Source organism: Aotus nancymaae, unplaced genomic scaffold, assembly GCF_030222135.1.
Source record: "Aotus nancymaae isolate 86718 unplaced genomic scaffold, 86718_ANA_hifiasm-v0.15.2.pri h1tg000102l, whole genome shotgun sequence".
In the NCBI taxonomy this organism is placed as follows: domain Eukaryota; kingdom Metazoa; phylum Chordata; class Mammalia; order Primates; family Aotidae; genus Aotus; species Aotus nancymaae.
Window position 1 is genome coordinate 1,874,001 of NW_026988517.1, and position 10,310 is coordinate 1,884,310.

General features: G+C 52.0%; 1 pseudogene; it reads right to left on the bottom strand.

Moving 5' to 3' along the window:
* Positions 1–584: 584 nt before the first annotated feature.
* On the bottom strand, positions 585–9,035 carry LOC135272037 (fructosamine-3-kinase-like; annotated as a pseudogene).
* Between the last annotated feature and the right edge of the window lie 1,275 nt (positions 9,036–10,310).

Sequence of the window (10,310 nt, forward strand, 5' to 3'; positions counted from 1 at the left end):
GCGGGGAAGGGGCGGGGCTTGAGCACGCGTGGGCGGGGGACGGGGCGCCCCGGCACCTCCCGCTCAGTGCCGTCCGCCCCGACGCCCATTCCAGCCGCACTGGGACTCGCGGACCCCGCGGACCACTCGCCGAGCCGTGGCGCGCCCCAGAGCGGGAGCAGGTCCCGGAGGCCGCGTTGGGCGCTGCGCCGACTTTGGTCTCGGCGACCGGGTCCGCGTGCGTTTCTCTTGAATCACCGCAAAAACGTCCGCGCCCGCTCGCCTGAAAGCAACCCCACGCGCGGAGCACGGAGACGCGGGATGCCAGCCGAGGCCCGCTGTGGACTTTATTGTCCCCCTGCATCTGCGAGGGGGCGGGGAGCAGAGGGAAGGGGGACTGGGAGGCGGGCAGGGGAAGTGGGCAGGGGCGGGAGGTAGCGGACTGGGGAACACGGACGGGGGAAGGGGGGCAGGGGCGGGAGAAAGGGGGGCTGGGGAAGGGGGCAGGGGCTGGGGAAGGGGGGCGGGGGACGTGGGCAGCGGCGGGGGAAGGGGGCAGGGGCTGGGGAAGGGGGCAGGGGAGGGGAAAGGGGAGCTGGGGAAAGGGCAGGGGCGGGGGAAGGGGGCAGGGCGGGGGTCCGCTACTTGAGCAGCCTCCGCATGGTGCCCAGCGAAGGGCTCCTGTACTCCCGCCCAAAGTGGTTCCAGTGGTTCAGGTAGTTAAAGAGCTGGTAGAGCAGCAGCCGCTGGTCGAAGCCGGGAGCCTTGGGGAATCTTCCAGTGGTACGAGGTGAAGAAGGATTTGGGAACCCCCCCAAACATCAAGGCGATTGCCAGTTCAAACTCGGAAGGAAGCCGGGTCGTAAATAATGGGCCCTGCGTCGTCCTCAGCCACGTTTCCCGACCAGATATCCCCATGGAGCAAGGCAGGGACAATCTCCAGGCCACAAAACAGATCCGGGATATTCACCTAGGAGAGCAATGGCCGCAGTTACCGCCGGCCTGGGGGAGCCGCGGCCTCACCACCTCCTTGGCAATAAGGCTGAGGCCCCAGTGAGCTGGTTGCAGTCGGACCCAGCACTGCTTGCCAAGCCCAGACATCGGGGCCACGTGACTCCAGGGAGTCCAGCATTGTCTAACAGGATTTCCTCTTAACTTAGGTCTAGAAGCTCCGCATACTAACGACCGACTTCCACACGGGAGCCCCTCCAAGGTCAGTCTGATCCATCCGCAGATAGGAACAGTGATGGCCACCTTAGCAAACTCCCTCCACTTTTATTTCACTTCACATGTGTGTCTGCAGGCTTTGTTTGGCATGTATTGATTGATGTCAATCAATCATGGAGACAGAGTCTCACTCTGTCACCAGGCTGGAGTACAGTGGCGCCATCTTGGCTCACTGCAACCTCCACCTCCTGGGTTCAAGCGATTCTCCTGCCTCAGCCTCCCGAGTAGCTGGCATTATAGGCTCACACCACCATGCCTGGTTCATTTTTGTATTTTTAGTAGAGACTGGGTTTCACCACATTGGCCAGGCCAGTCTCAAACTCGTGACCTCAAGTGAACCGCCTGCCTCAGTCTCTGAAAGTGCTGTAATTACAGGCGTGAGCCACTGCACCTGGCCGAGAGTTACGTGTTGAAATCAATCGCTGGGGCATCTGGTACCCACATCTTCCCACGGGAGAGGAACGGGCTGGAGCAGACAAGTGTTACTATAGTTAGAAAAGCATCACAGGCAGCGACACCGTTTACAAGCACCTGTGCTTCACATGAGGAGAGCCTGAGGCTGAATACCTGGTGGCCCAGCACGGCAGAGGGGCAGGAGCCAAGCATGTCTTCACTTCTCGCCCCTTTGGCTTCCCCGTCAGGCCACTGGTCAGGCACTCATGTGCCCCTGACTTGACCCTCTCTGCTCCGGGGCTCAGGGTTCCCTGCTCCAGCTCAGTTTCACAGAGGACCCCACACAAATGGGGTGGGCTCATGAGAGGACCAGCCCTTGCCCAGAGAAGTCACTGCCGTGCCCACCTGTAGCCAGGACCAGAGTTCTCGTGCCTCTCGGTCAGCAGCATAGTCCTTCTCAATGAGGTCCAGCTGCGCCTGGAGCCGGTGCCGGGCAAAAAAGGTCGGCCAGTCATCCTGCCATTCATTCACCTGGCAACAAGGGAAAAGAGGCGAGTGCTGCAGGTGGGAGCCAAGTGCTGCCTAAACCGTAGAGGGACCATTAAAAACACATCACGGATGGCCAGCAAGCCAGCAGAGGAGGGCACACAGAAACACAGAACCACCCAGAAGAAGGCAGGTGAAGAGGGAAGAGGGAACCGAGGGCGGATGAGACAAACCGCAAGATGACAGACTCAAACCTCGGCATCTGACTGAGCACATTAAACACGAATATCAAAAGTAAGTACTCCAGGTAAATGACAGATTGGCAGGTGGGAAAAATAAAGCAAAAGCCAACAAGTCACGTGCAAAAATACATCATCTATGACAAAAATAGCTTCAAACGATGGAAAAGATACACCACGCCAACACCAGTCAAAAGAACGCTGGAGCGGCTGCATTGATACAAGACAAAGGAGATTTCAGAGCAAAGAAACTTGCCAAGTGTGGTCATTTCACAAAGTCGACTGACACGCATGATCATCCTAAATGCCTACACCTCTAACATCACAGCCTCCAAATACATAAAACTCAGCACTGCAGGAGAAGTAGGTAAATCCCACATCCTGCTGTGGACTGAATGCTGCCCCAGCCCATTCCTGCATGGACGCCATCACCCTACTACAACTGTATTGGAGGAAGGGCCTCTAGGAGGTAATGAGGGTTAAATAAAATCATAAGGGTGAATTATTAATCCAGTAGGATTAGTGGCCTATGAGAAGAGAAATAAAGATTTTTCTCCCTGCACACAAATCTCAAACTGAATTTAAGCATGCAAAGTAAAATGAAATTCAATCAGAAATCAATAGGAAAATCTCTGGGAATTCCTAAATATTTGAAAGCTAAATAGCACACTTCTAAAATCTGTGTAAGGAAGGCTTCTAAAGGGAAATTAGAAAGTGTTTTCAATTGAATGACAGCAAAAACACAACTGATAATTTGTGAGATGCCACTGAAGCAATACTTAAGGGGGAATGTATAGCAGTAAAGGTCTGTGTGAGCAAAGATCTCAAATTAATGACCTCAGCTTCTACCTTAACCAACCAGAAAAAGAAGAGCACATTAAACTTAATGTAAGCCGAAAAAAATGAAATAATAAAGATCTTATCTAAAATCAGTGAAATAGAAGTTAGAAAAACGAGAAAATTAATGTGCAAAAAGTTGGTCCTTTGAGGTGATCAGTAAAATTGATAAACACCTAGCTGGGCTGACTCGGAAGAAAGAAGAAAGATACATTACCAGTGTCAGGAATGAGAGAGGTGACATCAATACAGATTTTACAGATATTAAAAGGATAATAAGGGCCAGGCACAGTGGCTCACACCTGTGATCCCAGCACTTAGGGATGCCAAGGCAGGCAGATTGCCTGAGGTCAGGAGTTGCAGACCAGCCTGGCCAACATGATGAAACCCTATCTCTATAAAAAATACAAAAAATTAGCTGAGCATGGTGGCGCAAACCTGGAATCCCAGCTACTCAGGAGGCTGAGGCAGGAGAATCACTTCAACTCAAGGGACAAAAGGTTGTAGTGAGCCAGATCTCACCACTGCACTCCAACCTAGACAATAAAGCCAGACTGTCTCAAAGAAAAAACATACAAAAATTAGTCGGGCATGGTGGCAGGCATCTGTAGTCCCAGCTATTCAGGAGACTGAGACAGGAGAATCGCTTGAACCCAGGAGGCAGAGGCTGCAGTGAGCCAAGATTGTGCCACTGCACTCCAGCCTGTTCAACAGAGCGAAACTCCATTTCAAAAAAAAAAAAAAAGATAAGGACTTTTTTTTTTTGAGACTGAGTTTTGTTCTTGTTGCCCAGACTCAGGCTGGAGTGCAGTGGTGCGGTCTCAGCTCACTGCAGCCTCCCCACCTCCCAGGTTCAAGTGTTTCTCCTGCCTCAGCCTCCCGAGTGGCTGGGACTACAGGCGCCTGCCACCCCGCCTGACTAATTTTTTGTATCTTTAGTAGAGACGAGGTTTCACCTGCTGAATTACAGGCGTGAGCGACTGCACCAGGCCAAGTTTGGTAGTTTCTTAAAGAGTTAAGTATGAATCCACCCTATGACACGGTCGTTCCCACCCTAAGTATTCACCTAAGATAAGTGGAAGCATTTGTCCAAAGATTTGTACACAAAGGTTCACAGCAGCTTTATTTTTGTATAACCAAAAGCTGGGAATGACCTGGAAGTCCATCCACAAGTGGAGGGATAAATGGGCTGTGTAATATCTGTACAATGGGATGGACTTTTGACACATGCACCAGGGATGTGTGTGAAGGATGAACGTCCAAGGATTTCAGACACGGATAAATGTCAGAATGATTATGCCGAGTGAAAGCAGCCAGACGGAGACCACATGCTGTACGATTCTATTTATGTTAAATTCCACAAGATGCAAACTAACCACAGTGACGGGAGACAAGTGGTTGCCCAGGCGCAGGGTCATCAGTATACGCACCTTGACTGTGGCAAGAGGTTCACAGGTACAAACATGTCAAAATGCACCAAATTATGTGTTTTAAATGGGTGCAATTTATGGCAATTACACCTCAAAACAGAGAAAAATGCAAAGCTTATTTTGTACAGAGGGTTATTTTGTAAAACTCCTCAGAGGAGTCTTACAGGGAGGACCACCCTGGTCGAGGGCCCACACCATCGAGGCTCTCCCTGCACGTAGGTGCTGTGGTGACTCGGCCTGGGGCTCACTCCCGGGTGCTGTGTGCACATCAAGAGCGGGAGGGAAAGGCCCCCTCCCCACAGCCTGGCTGTCAGACCCCAGCTCACATGGGCACCCTGCCGCCTCCAGCCATTTCCCATGTATCTGCCCAAGCTCCCAGCGTCTGAGCTCTGTCATCTCTTGAGAAGACACCCAGAGCTAGTGCTGGGAGCAGGGGACCAGCATGGGGCAGCCCAGTCCCGCTACCTGAACAGAGGGGCTGTGATCCAGCGACCCAGGAAAGGTGCCACCAGGGTGCACAGCTGGTCCCAGTGGCCAGGCCTCCCCTTGACAGAGGGACAGGCAGGGCTGTGTCATGGTCAGGCCTGTGCTCTGGAGCCAGATGGAGAACCAAAGCCCAGCTGCCCCAGTGACGAGCTCCACAGTCTCGGGAGTGTCACCCTGCACATCAGTTTCCTCGTCTATAACACAGATCAATGACATCACCTGCCTGGTTACCTGCTAGGGCTAGTGGGTGAGTTTAGTCTGATGAAGCGCTTAGAATGATGCCTGGTATGTGGCAGTGTACGGAGCATGCGGCCATCATTGCAGCCGACCCAGCTGGTGGCCCCAGCAGGCCTCAGTGCCTCCGGTGTCTGAGGAGCCCACCGTTCAGCAATGCCCCCCAAATGGAGGCAGCACACACGCCCCAGGACCCATTCAGCCCTCCCAAGAAGTGGGAAGCCTCCGGAACCTGGTGCTGTCCGAGGCACTATGTGCAGGAAGCAGGGCAGGTGCCCTCCCTAGCCCCTCACCCTTCCTAGCCAGGTGGCAGCTGATCTGAGGTGGCTCCTTGATCCTGGAATCCAAAGGGGTGTTGAGGGGCTACCTGTGCTCCAAACGGCAGCCGCCTTCTCATCTGCTTCACACACAGAGGCTCTGGGTAAGATTTCACTTCATTTCTTTGAAACACCACTCTGCTGGGCCAGCCAAGTCCCAGAGACCCCACACTTGCAGCCCTTGACCTCAGCATCCACAGCTCACCTGATGATGAAGGCAGTGCTGCTCACTGACTCTAGGCAGCTGTGTGACCCCAGGGGATCCCACTGTGGCTGAGATCTCGGGGGTCTTGGTAAATCTGGTAGACTCCATATGCAGTTCTAGTGAGCCCAGATATGAGGACTGCCTGTTGGCTGGGAACCCTAAATCTGCTTGGGCATCATAAGGATCTTGCCCCAAGTGGCCTCCAGCTGGGAGAATCTCCCTCCACCCACACCAGGGAGAGCTTGGTCATTATCCGCAGGGACCCAACTAGTCAGGACAGGCTTCGATGAGGTCACAGATTTGAAAGCATCCTCTCTTCAGGAAGCAGTAACTTTAAACCGGACTAGGTCTTATGTAATGGGCACTGTGTCCCTAATGAAACCAAAATATGACCCCATAATGGCTTCTTTGAGGGAAGCACAGGACAGGTGGGCTGTCCAAAGCCTTCTTTGGAATTTCACAGGTTTCAGAGATGATGGTTCAAGCGGCCTTGGTATTATTCAGCCATAAAAAGGAATACATAAGCAAAAATGTGGCCTAGCCATACAATGGAATATTATTCGGCCATAAGAGAATAGCATTCTAATACCTGCTACAACACGGAAGAACCTTGAAACATAATGCTTAGTGAAAGAAGCCAGGCACAAAAGGTCACATATTATGTGATTCCAGTCATATGAAATATCCAGAATAGGTCAATTAGAAGAGATAGAAAGGACGTTAGAGGTTGCCAGGGAAGGGGGATATAGGGGGTGACTGCTAATGGGTTCTGCTGTAGGATAATGAAGATGTTCTGGAATTAAACAGCGATGATGGTTGCACACCCTTGCGAATGTACTAAAACCAATTAATTCTACCCTTTAAAATGGTGGCTCTTGTGTGAATTATATCTCAATTGTATCTAAATAAGTAATAATTTGTAAAGGCCACAGGAGAGGAGCTGAGTAATCAGTACTTAAGCCCTGACTCTGCACACGACCTGTCACCCACTGTCTCCAGTCCCTCAGACTCATCAGGAGCCTTGTGCAACACAATCTTTGCACTCAGAGGTTCCACAGCTGCCTCTGCTTGGAATGCCAATCTGCCTGCCTCAGCATGTCCCATGAGCCTGCCCAGCTCAGCTCAGTGACCCTCAGCATCTGCTCTCCCCATTCCAGGTATCACAGCTTGTACTCTGCTTTCAGAAATCAGGTAGTCAATCTTACTGGTGCCTAGGGGACTGCATTCTGTCACATGTAAAGGGTGGGTGACCAGCATTAGAGCATCAGGGAACACCCTCACCCAGGCACTCACCTGTGGGATGAAGCCGCAGCATGTCACCATGTGGAAGCCAAACTTGGTCACATACTGAGGCTCAGCACCATCACTTCTTTAGCCTGTTGACAGAGATGTTTGCCTTGAAGGAGGCATTTGTCTTTCTCTTAAATGCCAGACCTCAGCATAGCATCAGTAGAAGCCTGGGCTGCACATGCTACAATATGGGTGGTCTGAGGATGTACTACATGCAACAGCAATTAGTCAACATATGGATCTGCCAGGACACTCCCACCTCAAGCACACTGGACAGCAAGGCTGGGTATAAAAGGGGTGGTTATTACCTCAAGCACACCAGACAGGAGGACTGGGTATAAAAGGGGTCATGTGCCAATTCTACTAGGTTATCAGCTCCATCAAAATTCTTATTTAATAATCTCATTTTCATACTGTAGTGTAAAGAGAGATGGTATACAACTCAGCCTATTATTAAAATGCCACCAAGAAGTACCATGAGCACCAATCTAGGATAGACAATGTGGCTGGGTCAAGGGTATCCAAAAGCAATCTGAACATACCCACTGTGTTCTCCTCCTTCTTCAACTTCTCCCTGAGCTTCTGGTTGTAAAGGTGCAAATCTGCCATCTGGTCTCCAAGTTTTGATGCTTGACTGAGGAAAGAAGAAATGCAGCTAATTAAAATAACAAATAAAAAATAACATCACCCAATTTTTTCCATTTTGAGAAATGTTTTAAATATATTAAAAACTACTTTCCACTCTTGGCCAGGCACAGTGGCTCACACCTATAATCCTAGCACTTTCAGAGGCCAAGGCAGGCAGATCACAAGGTCAAGAGATCAAGACCATCCTGGCCAACATGGTGAAACCCCATTTCTAGTAAAAATACAAAAATTAGCTGGGTGTGGTGGCATGCACCTGTAATCCCAGCTACTCAGGAGGCTGAGGCAGGAGAATTGCTTGAACCCAGGAGGCGGAGGTTGCAGCGAGCCAAGATCACGCCATTTCACTCCAGCCTGGGCAACAGAGCAAGACTATGTCTCTTAAAAAACATAAGATAAAAATAAAGTACAAAGCAAATGACAGGTTCAAATATACTTATTTTGACCAGGTGTGGCGGCTCATGCCTGTACCACCAGCACTTTGGGAGTCCAAGGTGCGTGGATCCCTTGAGGTCAGGAGTTTGAGACCAGCCTGGCCAACATGGTGAAATCCCATCTCTACTAAAAATATAAAAATTAGCCAGGTGTGGTGGCAGTCACCTGTAATCCCAGCTACTCAGGAAGCTGAGGTGGGAGAATCACTTGAACCCCGGAGGCAGAGGTTGCAGTGAGCTGAGATTGTGCCACTGCACTCTAACCTGGGCAACAGAGTGAGACTGTGTTTCAAAAAAAAAAACTTATTTTATGCAGCCTCATTACAGCCAAACTAATCTAAAAAAACAGTCACATACCAGAAAGCAGCAACTTTTTATCTGCATTGAGAATGGCAGGGTGGAACTCTTGGCCCTGCCTCTGATAACTGGGCAGTTGTGTGGACCGCTCAGCCAGAGGCTGCTCCCTGATTCTCTGTCTCCCTCCTCATCTCTGTCCCTATCTCTGTCTCTCTCTGTGTCTCTCTGTCTCTCTCTGCCTGTACACATGTGTGCATATGGGTCTCTCACACACACTCACCTGCTCAAGCTCCTCATCTTCAAATGCTCCATCACAAAGGCAGCCCCACCTCCTGGCAAGTCGATGACCTTCATGGGCCTCGGCACCTGCACCAGGCCCGTGCTCCAGAGGGCCTCCAGGCTTGCCACCTCCCCCTCAAACATCTGCCGGGCCTGCATCCAGAATAGCCATGAGCCTCGTCAGCCTTGTTGACTCAGCCAGGGCCTCTGCTCACTGGGCCCTTGATGGAAGCCACCACATGGGAACCACAGGGACCTTCAGTCTCTGATGCCAGCTGGGAGCTGCATCCACTGTGGAGGGCAGAGTGCAAAGGGGCCCCCGTTGGAGAGGAGGGGCTGCAAGGCTGAGGCCGAGCCTGGGGCCTGAGGGGTGTGGGGTCTGCAGGCTGCTGTGAGAGGAGGAAGCACAGGCCACGGGGGGCTGCCATGGAGCGCTAGGGGCATGGGAGGTGTGAGTTAACCAAGGGTCCGGAGTTGGACCCCGGGTTACCCAGCTTCCTTGCTGCCTCTTAGGGTGGAGCAGCCATAGCAGAGCTGTGGAGCTGACTTGGGCACATACTTTGGGCAGGGATGAAGGGGGCTGGGCCCATCCTACGATTGACATGCACCCAACAGGGGCTGGGAAGCTAAAAGGCGCCACGCACCCCACCCACCCCCAGCACCTCCCATGAGACCCGGCCTTCCTGTTTCTGAAATGTCCCCTCTAACATCCCAATTTTGAGTTAGGTGAACTTGCAGCTTATGTACACTACACACTGGTTGAAATAATTGATCAGTGTGGTCTGTGAATACCTCGGCCTCTAGAATTGTGTATTTGTTTGTTTGTTTTGAGACAGAGTCTCACTTTGTTATGCAGCTGCGGTACAATGCCGTGATCTCGGCTCACTGCAGCCTCCACCTCCTGAGTTCGAATGATTCTCTTGCCTCGGGCCCCCCGAGTATCTGGAATTACAGGTGCCTGCCACCACATCCCGCTGTTTTTTTGTATTTTTACTAGAGATGGGGTTTCACCATGTTGGCCAGGCTGTCTAGAACTCCTGGCCCCATGTGATCTGCCTGCCTCGGCCTCCCAAAGTGTAGGATTGCACGTTTAAAAAAATTAAACCTCATGAATGAGACCAAAGCATCTACTGTCACACAGGAAAAGAACACCCTTGACTTCAAAGTACCCCAGGGGAAGCCAGGTACAGCCTCCCCAGCCTGGCAGCCCGTGCCAGCCTGAACCTCGGGTGGGTGTGAGCGTCCACAGCTGGGAGGGCAGTGGTACACCCCAGCCCTGCTCCCAGAGCAAGCCCCACATGACCAGGCAGAGGACTCCTGGGTTTCAGGCTGCTAAGCCCCAGGGGCCCCAGCGTCACCTGCTCTCGTGCACGGACTGAGCACCTACTGTGTGCAGGGCCTTCAAGGGGCAGGAGGAAAGGTGGGGTCTCACCCTGCAGAGCTTTCAGGACCAGCTGAGGAAGTTTCCCAGGCCCCGTGGGAAGCCTGAACCAAAAACCGCTTCCCAGTGAGTGGGACTCCTCACTTTGAGG